This window comes from Glycine max, chromosome 2 (assembly GCF_000004515.6).
Source record: "Glycine max cultivar Williams 82 chromosome 2, Glycine_max_v4.0, whole genome shotgun sequence".
Classification (NCBI taxonomy): domain Eukaryota; kingdom Viridiplantae; phylum Streptophyta; class Magnoliopsida; order Fabales; family Fabaceae; genus Glycine; species Glycine max.
This window is the reverse complement of record NC_016089.4, coordinates 29,575,758-29,587,725: the sequence shown is the minus strand read 5'-3', so window position 1 is coordinate 29,587,725 and position 11,968 is coordinate 29,575,758.

The following is an 11,968-nucleotide window of genomic DNA, read 5'->3' as shown; positions in this document are numbered from 1 at the left end:
AGGCTTTTTGGCTCTTCCTCCAAAACTTCACTAGCAGCTACCATAGCAAATGCTATTAGATAAGCATATTCATACCTCTTAGGTGATTTGATTTCACTTTTGGTTCTATCTCGAGCTAGCATATAACCATCTCCTTCTTGTTGCTCTTCTTCAGATTCCTCTTCATCAAGAGGCCTATTAACAACTTGTGTTTAAGCATGCTTGTCCTTAGTCTCCACCTCAAAATTTAATTTTTCAGAATTTACTTACTTTGATCAGTGTTGGACTGAACCATGTTGGGCTTGGTCTTGTAGGCCATCTCAACTTCATTGAAGACAATATCACAAATCACTAAACACCTCTTATAACTAGCCTCCAAACACCACAACTTATACCCTTTCACTCCCTCAGGGTATCCCAGAAAGATGCACTTTAAAACTCTAGGTTTCAATTTGTCTTGCTTAATGTGAGTATAGGCAACACAACCAAATACCTTTAGTTGTATTAGACTTAGTGGATGGCCAAAACAAATCTCTTCAAGGGTTTTAAAATTCATAGTTGTTGAAGGACACTTGTTGATGAGGTATACAACAGCCATTGCTGCTTCAGCCCAAAAAATCTTGGGTAATCCTGCACTCAACAACATACATTTCACTCTCTCCAAAATGGTCATGTTGAATATTTCAACTGCACCATTTTTTGAGGGGTTCCAACAGCTATTTTGTGCCTGGCAATGACATTCTCTTTGTAGAAGGATTGAAAGGTTCAAAGTAGAACTCTAGACCATTATCAGTACGAAACCTCTTGATCTATCTGCTTGTTTGGTTTTCCACAAGTGTCTTCCAACTGTTAAAGTTATCAAAAGCCTTGTCTTTTGTTTTCTGAATGTAGATCGACAACTTCCTTGAGTAGTCATCCACAATGCTCAAGAAGTACCTTGCACCAAAATGAGAGGAGGTCTTGGTTGGACCCTAAAGATCAACATTAACATAATCTAGGGTACCTTTTGTTCTCTATTATCCAACATTGAATTTGGCTCTGGAAGCTTTTCCATAGACACAATGTTCACACAACTTCAATTTCTCCATTCTATCCCCACATAACAACTCATGTTTTCCCAATTCAATCAACCTCTTCTCACTTACATGGCCTGACCTTATGTTCCATAACTTCATTTTTGATAAAAATCTTCCTATTGCAATGGCTACAGAGCCAATTACAACTTCACCATCCACAGAATATAGGTCATTCTTCATAATTTCCCTCATGATAGTCATGGAATCTTTAACTACATTTAGTATTCATTTTTCTCCCTTGAACACATACCTTATTTAATCAAATTTTCTAAGAGAGATTACATTTCTCTTTAGCTCTGGTACATATGTGACCTCTATGAGAAATCTCACAGCCCTATCATGAAACTTGAACCTTATAGACCTAATTCCTTCAATTTTGCAAGGCTTGTTATCTCCAAGGAGTACCAACCAATCTGCTTGATTAGAAAATTGTTTAAACCATGATTTGTTTGGTGTCATATGCCATGAACACCCTGAATCCATTATCCAAACAGTTTCTGGATTCTCTTCATACACCACTAGTGCCTCTGCAAATTCATAGCCATCATCTTAAATAATGGCAGCATTCCTTGAGTCCTTCATCCTATCATCACTGCCACCTTTTTTCTGCCTTTCAGGACCAACTCTCCTTGTATAGCCCTTTGTAGAAGCAAATGTCTTTGGTGTTTTGATGATGATCATGATGATTTGATGCAAATGATGCAAATGCGCTTTTCAAGTTTAAATTCAAGACATTGATTCAAGAATACAAGCCACAACATCAAGATGATCACTAGTATGTTAGGAATGGAATTCCTATTTGATATAGCAAAAGGTTTGGCCAAGTAATTTAAGTTAAAAAGTGTTTTTCAAGAGATTTACTCTCTGGTAATCGATTACCAGAGGATGTAATCGATTACCAGTGGCCAAAAATGCTTTACAACAGCTACTAAATATTTGAATTCAAATTTTAGACTGTGTAATCGGTTACACAATATTGGTAATCGATTACCAGCAGTTAATAAACGTTTTAATTCAAATATTAAAACCTGTAATCGATTACACAAATCCTGTAATCGATTACCAGAGGAGATTTTCAGAAAATAACTTCCAAGAGTCACATCTATTCAAATGGTGTATGAATGACCATCAAAGGTCTATTTATATGTGACTTGGAAACACGAATTAAATATGAGAGTTTTGATTGCTCAAAAAGTTTTATCCTCTCAAAAGATTAAGAGAGTTTTTCTGAATTGAAATGTCTTATCCTCTCAAAGATTCCTTGGTCAAACACTTGCATATTCAATAAGGAATTGTGATTGATCTTCATTGTACAATCTATCTCTTTCAAGAGAGATTTCTTCTTCTCTTCTTCTTACTTCTGAAATGGGATTAAGAGACCGAGGGTCTCTTGTTGTAAAAGAATTCTGAACACAAAGGAAGGATTGTCCTTGTGTGTTCAGAACTTGTAAAAGGATTTTACAAGAGAGTGGAAAATCTCAAGTGGGTTGCTTGAGGACTGGACGTAGGCACGGGAAGTGGCCGAACCAGTATAAATCAAGTTTGCATTTCTTTCTTCCCTTAAACTTCTTTTATTTATTACTATTTATCTTTGGCTTGAAAGAAGTTTATTTTGAATTGTTTTTTTAGTAATTCATGTTAAGGGTGCATTGTTAATCTAAAAAGAGAGAGTAAAATTTTAATTGGGGAATAGTTCTTGTTATCTTAATTCAACCCCCCCTTCTTAAGATAACTGAGGCCATTTGTCTAACACCCTTTTTTTTATAGTGATAACATCTAATTGTGAAGATATTTCCTCCACCATTCTTTTAGTTTTCTAGATTTTGCTTCTTCTTATTTGATTTCCTATTTTTCTTGAAGATCTTGCTTCTTGTTGTCAGCCCTTCACCACTTGTAGAGAACTTCTTTTCCTTTCTTTCATTCAATTCCTTTGAATTTAGAGTAGCCTGCACTTCATCAAGAGAAACAAAGTCTCTTCCAAATAGTAGAGTCTCTTTGAATTGAGAGTGACTCTTAGGAAAAAAGCACAACAATATAAAAAATCTTGATCCTCATCATCAATGGTGACATCAATATTTTCAAGATCTAGAATCACTTTATTAAACAAATCTAATTGTTCTCCTATTGATATATTTTTTTTTGCATTTTACACGAATACAAAGACTGCTTTTGGTAAAGACGATTAATTAAAGATTTGGTCATGCACATGTTGGACATGTGGCCTCAAAAATCTTAAGAAGGGGTAAATTAATTTCCCACTAACAAACTTTTAACCCCCTTCTAAAAGAAGAGATAGGCTCAGAATGCAAAAGAAGCAGCAATCAATTTAATAATGTTCTTTAAACATGCAAGACAAAATTGATTGCAATAAAATGAATGAGATAAGGGAAGAGAGAATGCAAATATAGTTTTTATACTGGTTCAATAAAGTTCGTGCCTACATCCAGTACTTAAGCAACCCACTTGAGATTTTCCACTCCCTTTGTAAAAATCCGTTTACAAAGTCTGAACCATACAGGGACAACCCATCCCTTGTGTTCAGGAATCCTTACAACTTAAGAGACCCTCAGTCCCTTAATCAATCTCTTTGAAAGAGAAGAAAGAAAGAAGAATTCTCTCTTGAAGAGAAGGATATTACAATTGAAGTCCATGGAGAAACTCTTAATGGATTTACAAGTGTTTGTCCAAGAGTTTCTTTTGAGAGAGCATTTGGAAATGAAGTTCTCTTGGAATATCTCTCTCATTGTCTTTTGAGAGGATAAGACATTTTGGACCATCAAAACTCTCTCTCCAAAATTCGTGCCCAAGTCATCTATTTATAGGCCTTTGATGGCCATTCACCAATCCAATGAAAAGATGTGACTGTTGACAGTTTTTTTGAAAACTCTCCCCTAGTAATCGATTACAATATTTGTGTAATCGATTACACAGTTATACACTACTAAAAAAAAGGCTTTCTACATCGGTCAATTAACATCGGTTATTGCAAAAACCGATGTTAATGAAACCGCGGTGACATTTTTGTTAATAAATGGAGTTACCTAACATCGGTTTTATAAAAACCAATGTTAACTACTTAATGTTAACATCGATTATTTAAATAACCGATGTTAACATGATGTTAAGATGAATATGTTAACATCGGTTTTGTAAAAACCGATGCTAACTTCATAGTGTTAACATCGGTTTTGACAAAACCGATGTTAAGGAGTTGAACTGAACATCGGTTTTTAGAGAAACCGATGTTACCTTGTTGATGTTAACATCGGTTTTTACAAAACCGATGTTAACAGATTCATCCTAACATCGGTTATCCTTAAAAAACCAATGTTGATGTTGTTATGTTAATAAGTTAAAACGTGTTGAAATTTCACAACTCGCGCGCTCAAAAACCCTGCTGCACTCTCTCTTCTCTTTCTCCTCCCACCTAAAATATGTCGGAAACCGCTCGGTCGACACCCACATTGCCCCACATTCATTTCAATACTGTCGGAAACCACTCGCTGGAACCCACAGAATCTCCTATCGAAGAAAAGTCAAAGAAAACCCTACACTGTTGTTGGAACTGTGGGTCAAAGAAAACCCTACACTGCTCTTGGAACAGTCGTGGGTGCTCAAAGCTCAAAGCTTTCTACGTTGCCAGTTAACAAGGTATGAGCTCTACCTTAGTTTGTTGCTCTTCTTAGTAAGTTCTTAATCAGTGCGTGGCATTGTCCGAAGGTTCTTATCAAATTATTGGGTCATTTTGTCCACTTGGCTAACCATATAAAAGTATCAATAAGAATTGTAATGTGGGGTTTCATTTTGTTGTGGCAGTTGATTGTGCTTTACGTGGTTTTCAAGCTTGACGAGAGTTACACGCTGAGCAAAGTTTCCATCCGTGCCGGTGATGGTTTTCACAACTTGAAGGTAAATTTTTATTTTATTGGTTTGGATTTGATTGGGATGATTATGCTTAATTATTTGGTGTTGACTTTGGGAACATTTTTAGGAGATTAAGACCGTGGAACTCGTGAAGCCAACTGGGTGGGTTTATCTATCCTTGTCTGAAGTTGATCCTAGGTAAGTACAGTGTTCTTTATGTATCCAGTTTTTGTTGGTTTAAGTTTGTATCTAGTTTTTGTTGTTTGGAGGCCTGGATTTTTGTTTTCAACCAAATTTTGTGTGCAAGTTTTGGTAGATTTCTAGCATAGAGTGAAAATGAATTAGTATACTTTTCTTCATTTTTTTCTATAAAAATTTAGTGATGTTCATATTAATTGAATGATTTGCTTTCATTGGAAAAGATTGTCATATCTTTTTCTTCCAGTGTCTAAAATTAAGTGGTTACAGGTATTATAGAATACCCCTGTCATCCCTAATACTTTATTTGTAATTTGTAACAACACAATGCTTGAAAAAACTTTTTGGTCTATGCTAGAAATTAATGCCATCAGGACCTGGGCTCTTGTCATTGCCACATTCCCAAACAACATTTTGAATTTCAATCTCCTAAAATGGGGCCACAAGCATGGAATTCTGCTGTTGGTCTATGGTTTTGAAATTGATACCATCAATCTTAGGTCTCTGAAAATCTGCTTCTTGGAATTTGTTGGAGAAGAAGGTTCTGATTTCTTCCTTCACCTTATTAGGTTCATCTGTCCATTCACCTTCAATGAGTAGTCCTTTGATGCAATTTGTATTTCTATTTGCATTCACCCTGATATGGAAAAATCTAGTGTTGCAGTCTCCCTTCTTTAACCATCTTGATCTAGATTTGTGCCTTAGCAATGCTTCATGGGCCTGGGCAACCACCCACAAATCTTCCTGCAACTTCTTTCTTCTTGAAATTTCCAAATCAGTCATCTGTCTATGCAATGTGTCCTCCTCTAATTTATTAAGCTCCACTTCCAAGTGCTGGACTTTTTTAAAGCTATCCCCATATTCTTCCTTGTTCCATATCTTTAATCTGCACTTCAACCTTTTGATTTTTTCTTTTAATACATATGCAACTCTATTGATGTTTTTTAATTCCCCTCTCAGCTGCCATCATATCATCTCTATTTTCCATATCCAATATAAGCCCCTTAACCTTATTGGCATCTTCCCCATAAGTCAAGCCCATTTCCTTTAAAAGAGCACATTGCAGCTCTATTGGGCCTTGTTGTATTGAAGGCATGGAATCAGTTATAGAAATTGAGTTTGAGTCCACAGCTGGTTCCTTAAATTGTTGGGCCTTTCCATTACTTCTCAACACCTCCTTTATTCTCACATAAACCTTTGTGGCAGAATGAGTTGGGCCATTTATCCGCTGGCCCACTTCCTCACTTGCTACCTTTAAGTCATATTGACCAAAGGGGACATTGACCCTGCTTTTCTTCTTTATATTCGAATTGCTGTTGTGAGGCAGAATTACCTCAAGAGGCAAATCCTTCTCCTTATCCCCCTCTATGGCTATTTCTTTTTTTTTTGAACGGCCAAAATTATATTAAATATATAATAGAAGTTACATAGTACCAAAAGTACTACAAGAAGCCACAGGAGGTAAGATCTCCTGGAACAGAAAGGCAATTAAAACTATCCATCAACCCAACAAAAACAATACATCCCAGCCCAACAACACAAACACTACTTAAAAGCCAAAGCCATAGATGAGGACCATTGGTGAAAAGGAACATTAAAATCCTTTTCCCACCCCTCATCCAGGACCAAGAGAGGAAAATTGTATTATCCACCAGCTTCGAGATGACAAAAGGATGATTGTTGAAGATAATGTCATTTTTGAGCTTCCATATTGATGTTGTAGCTGCTATCCACCAAATTTTCCACCTTGTGTTGGTATCCTTTAATCCTGCCATGGGAGAGTGCTGAAGGAAATTATCCATAGGCCTACAATGGAACACTCTAGGTTCCTTAACCCACGAATTAAATTCCCACCATAGAGGCATAACTTTATGACACAAGAAGAACAAATGAGAGGCAGATTCAGCTTTGTTTTGACAAAAGGGGCAAAGATCATTTTCAATGGTAACATGCCTCCTAATTAAATTATCCTTAGTGGGCAATCTGTCCCATAGAAGTCTCCAAGCAAAAACTAGAGCTCTAGGAGGGATTTTGATGTTCCATAGGTGCTGGAAACCAAGACACTGATCTTCATCAAGATGTTCAGCTTTGACACAAAGATAGGCAGAATTGGTAGAGAAAATTCCTTTAGGGTCAGCTCCCCACACCCAAGAGTCTTTCAAACTTGTAGATGGACTAATAGCAGCAGTTTGATCAATAAACTCTGAGGCTCTTCCCATTTCATTATCAAACAGATTGCGCCTCCAAGAAAAGCTCCATTCCCACCCAGATTCACAAAAGGGTCCCATGCTTGCCACTGTCTGAAATTTTTGAGATGAGAGGATAAAGCCCATATCCATGTTTGGATGTTAGAATTCGAGCCCATAGCTGGTTTTGATTAAAGGATAAAGCCCATATCCATGTTCCCAATAAAGCTGCATTAAATCTAGTAATATCCTTAATCCCAAGTCCCCCAACCTCCTTAGGGAGGCAAATGCCCTCCCACTTCACCCACGCAATTTTCTTGAGATCTTGAGAACCCCCCCACAGAAAATTCCTTTGTAAAGAGATCACTTTCCGAACTACTTTTTGAGGAATTTTAAAAAAAGATAGGAGATATATTGGTAGAGCAATTAGTACTGAATTTATCAAAGTAACCTTCCCTGCCATTGATAGGAATTTCTGGTTCCACTTAGATAGTTTTGCTTCAAATTTTTTAATCAGTGGTTCCCACACCAAGCAGCTAGAAGGCTTAGCCCCTATAGGAATCCCTAAATAATGAAAAGGAGTCTTCATCTGCCTACACTTGAGAAAATGAGCTGCATCATGTACCCAGTTAATATCATCTCCAAATATCCCCACATTGCTTTTTGAAAAATTAATCTTCAACCCAGATGTCATTTCAAAGCCCCTAAGCATGGCCTTCAGCACAATTACATTATCCCATAAGGCTTCTCCCACAAAGATAGTATCATCTGCATATTGCAGAATGTTTACTAGCACCTTCTGCTTTCCTACTAGATAACTTTTGTATAAACCTTTGATTAAAGCTGTCCTCATCATACCAGTCAAGCCTTCTGCCACAATATTAAAAAGTAAAGGGGCTAAGGGGTCCCCTTGCCTCAAACCTCTAGTGGGAATAAATTCCTTTGTGGGGCTGCCATTTATTAAGATTGATATAGTGGCTGATTGATTACATGCATTGATCCATTTTCTCCATTCGAGGCAAAACCCCATCCTGTCCAGCATATAGTCCAGAAATGACCATGAAACAGAATCATAGGCCTTTTCAAAATCCACCTTGAACACCAGAGCTGGCTTCTTACATCTTTTAGCTTCCTGTATTACCTCATTAAGTATCAACGTTCCAAGAAGGATGTGTCTATATATCCTTTATGAAGGCTGATTGTCTCTCATCAATGAGGCCAGTCATCACTTTTCTTAGCCTGTTGGCCATTAATTTGGCTATTATCTTATACATACAACCAATGAGGGAGATGGGTCTGTATTCATTAAATGACTGTGGATGGTTTATTTTAGGAATTAAGGCCAGAAAGGATGCATTGCTGCCCTTAGGAAAGCTTCCATTGACATGAAACTCATCCACAAACCTCCTAAAATCTGGTTTTAGAACCCCCCAAAACTCCTTTATGAAATTAAAATTGAATCCATCCGGCCCAGGACATTTGTCTCCACCACAACTCCACACAGCATCCTTGAGTTCAAGATATGTAAATGGGGAAGTCAGCTCCTCCCTTTATGTGTGGGTAATGATATTAAATTGTACCCCATCCAAGGTAGGTTTGTCAAGCTTTTCCTCTGTGAATCTGGCAGCAAAGAATTTTACAGCTTCTTCCTTAACCAATTTTGGTTGCTGAACCCATATACTTTCAATGAATATTCCTTGAATTGCATTATAATGTCTTCTGAAATTTATGGATTTATGAAAGAAGCCTGTGTTACTGTCACCTTCCCTGAGCCATTTGATCCTTGATTTTTGCCTCAAGAGTGATTCATGTGCAAATGAGGCCTCAATGAGGCCTCCCCAAGGGATCTTGTTGGAGTCTTGGTGACTTCCCCATAAGAAATTCCTTTGAATAGATACAATCTTTTGCACCACATGTTTAGGAATCTTGAAGAAGGACAACAAATAGATGGGTAAGGCTGTTAAGACTGAATTAATGAGGGTTATTCTACCCCCCATTGATAGATTTCTTTGCTTCCATCTTGCAAGCTTGGCCTCAAACTTGCTAATAATAGGCTGCCACACAGACCTGCATTTAGAGCTCACCCCTACAAGAATTCCAAGGTAAGAAAAGGGAAATTCCAGTTGACTGCAGTTGAGAGAAAAAGCTGCCTCCCTACACCAGCCTTCAGATTTACCCAGACACCCGAATTGGCTCTTATTGTAGTTTATCTTTAGACCAGAAACCAATTCAAAGCATTTCAGGATACACTTTAAAACTCTAACATTATCATTAGTGGCAGCCCCAAAGAACAAGGTGTCATCTGCATATTGAAGTATATTAACTTCCTCTTTTTTCTTTCCCACTTGATAGCTGCTGAAGAGATTTTTGGCCACTGCTAATCTCATCAACCCGGTAAGGCCTTCCACTACTATATTGAATAGCAAAAGTGCAAGGGGATCACCTTGCCTTAAGCCTCTCTTAGGGAAAAATTCCTGAGAAGGACTTCCATTAATGAAAATGGATATTGTTGCTGAAGGCATACATACATTAATCCATTTGCTCCATCTTTCACAAAAGCCCATCCTCATCAACATATAATCTAGAAAACCCCAAGAAACCGAGTCATATGCCTTTTCAAAATCCACTTTGAAGACCATGCAAGGTTTTTTCCTTAATTTGGCCTCAGCTATAACTTCATTAGCAATCAATACACCATGGAGAATGTGCCTCCCCTTCATAAACGCTGTTTGCCTTTCATCAATAAGATGAGGCAGCACGAGGGCCAACCTTTTAGCCAGAATTTTGGCCACAATTTTATAGACACATCCTATGAGAGATATGGGTCTATAGTCATTAAGAGATTGAGGGTCTTTGATCTTTGGAATGAGAGCTATAAACGATGCATTGCTGCCTTTTGGAAAGGAACCATTAATGTAAAACTCATCCATGAACCTTATAAAGTCAGGTTTCAAAGTCTCCCAAAAAAGCTTAATGAAGTTGAAATTTAGTCCATCTGGACCAGGACTTTTATCCCCACCACAATCCCACACAGCTGATTTAATCTCCACTTCTGAAAATCTAGCTACAAGACTTTCCTTTTCTCTTTGAGGAAGAGAAGGGAACTGTACACCATCTAGGGTTGGCCTACGAGTATTCTCCTCAGCAAATCTACTTTTGAAATAGTGAAGAGCTGCATTTTTAACACTGCTAGGATCATGCACCCACACGCCATTTATGAAGAGCCCTTGAATAGCATTTTGTCTCCTTCTATGGTTGATCAATCTGTGGAAATAATTGGAGTTGTTGTCCCCTTCTTTTAACCACCTCACTCTAGCCTTTTGCCTCAACATAGATTCAACTACATAGGCTGCATTCTAGAGTTGTTCCTGGAGTGATTTCTTAATTTTGACTTCATCTTGAGATAAAATTCTGTTGGTGAGACCATCCTCCAAAGCATTCAGCTCCCTCTTTAGGTTAAGGACTTTTCTAGTACTGATATGACCCTGAGATATACTCCACTGCCTTATTCTCTGTTTGATGAACTTGATTTTCTATTTCAGAACTAAACCCCCCATCCCTGAGGGTGATAATTACCCATTCTAGTTTCACCAAATTCTGGAACCCTTTATCCTTTAGCCACCAGTCCATAATTTTGAGAGTCTGAATTACTGTGATTGCTACCCATTCTCTCAGAGAGATGTCTAATACAATTAAAATCCCCTACAAGACACCAACAGTCCACATGAGATTGAAGCTTCCTTGTACTCAAAGACTGCCATAGCTGTCTTTTACCTTTTAAATCACAGGGGGCATAAATATTAGTCACAAGCAAGAGTGAATATAGAAGAAATTAACATGACTAAGCATAATCACAAGCTCCCACAAATGCAAGAGTGAATATAGAAGAAAGTTAGCAAGTAATTTGAGTATAAGAGTCCAAACTAGATAGAGGGAAGGAAATGGATGCAGGACAAAATCAAATATATTATTTATAATGTCATTTAGCCTTTTTTTTATTTAATTTGCTAAACACTAAATTATGCTGCCATACTATTTTCAGATTCCATTAGGAGCAATTTTAGCCATTGTTGATCTTGTGGTCATTGCTGTTTGAAAATTCAAACTGGTCCTGCGGCCATTGCTAGAAAGTCAATTGTGCTGAAGCCTCGAACTCAGGTATTTATATCTTTGATTCGAAAACTAATTTGAAATTGTTGTTGTATGCATTACTGGTATATTTGTAACTTATGCTATGCCTGTCTACATGACCTTTCTTTTATTGGACTAATATGTTCATGCCTCTCTACGTGACCTTTCTTTCATTGGACTGATATCTTTGAAGTATTTACTGTGATTTTAACTCTCAGAACTTGGTCATTGTTAGTGTTGAATGTTTTTGTAATTTTATCTACTGCCCTTCTCTATATATATGTTGTGACTGCCACTGCCTTTCTCTCTCTCTTGTATTATCTATATATATGTTTTTTATTGAACTTTTGGTAGAGAAGATCCCATTACATGCAGCTCCCCACACCCAAGTATCCTTAAACCTATAAAACATGGAAATCAGTGTTAGGGACTTATCAGCAGAAACTGAACTCTTGTTCTTCTTTACTGATTCAACAACAGCTCAGCAGTGGTAGTACCCATGAGCCTGCAGAATCTGCACATAACTACTGCACA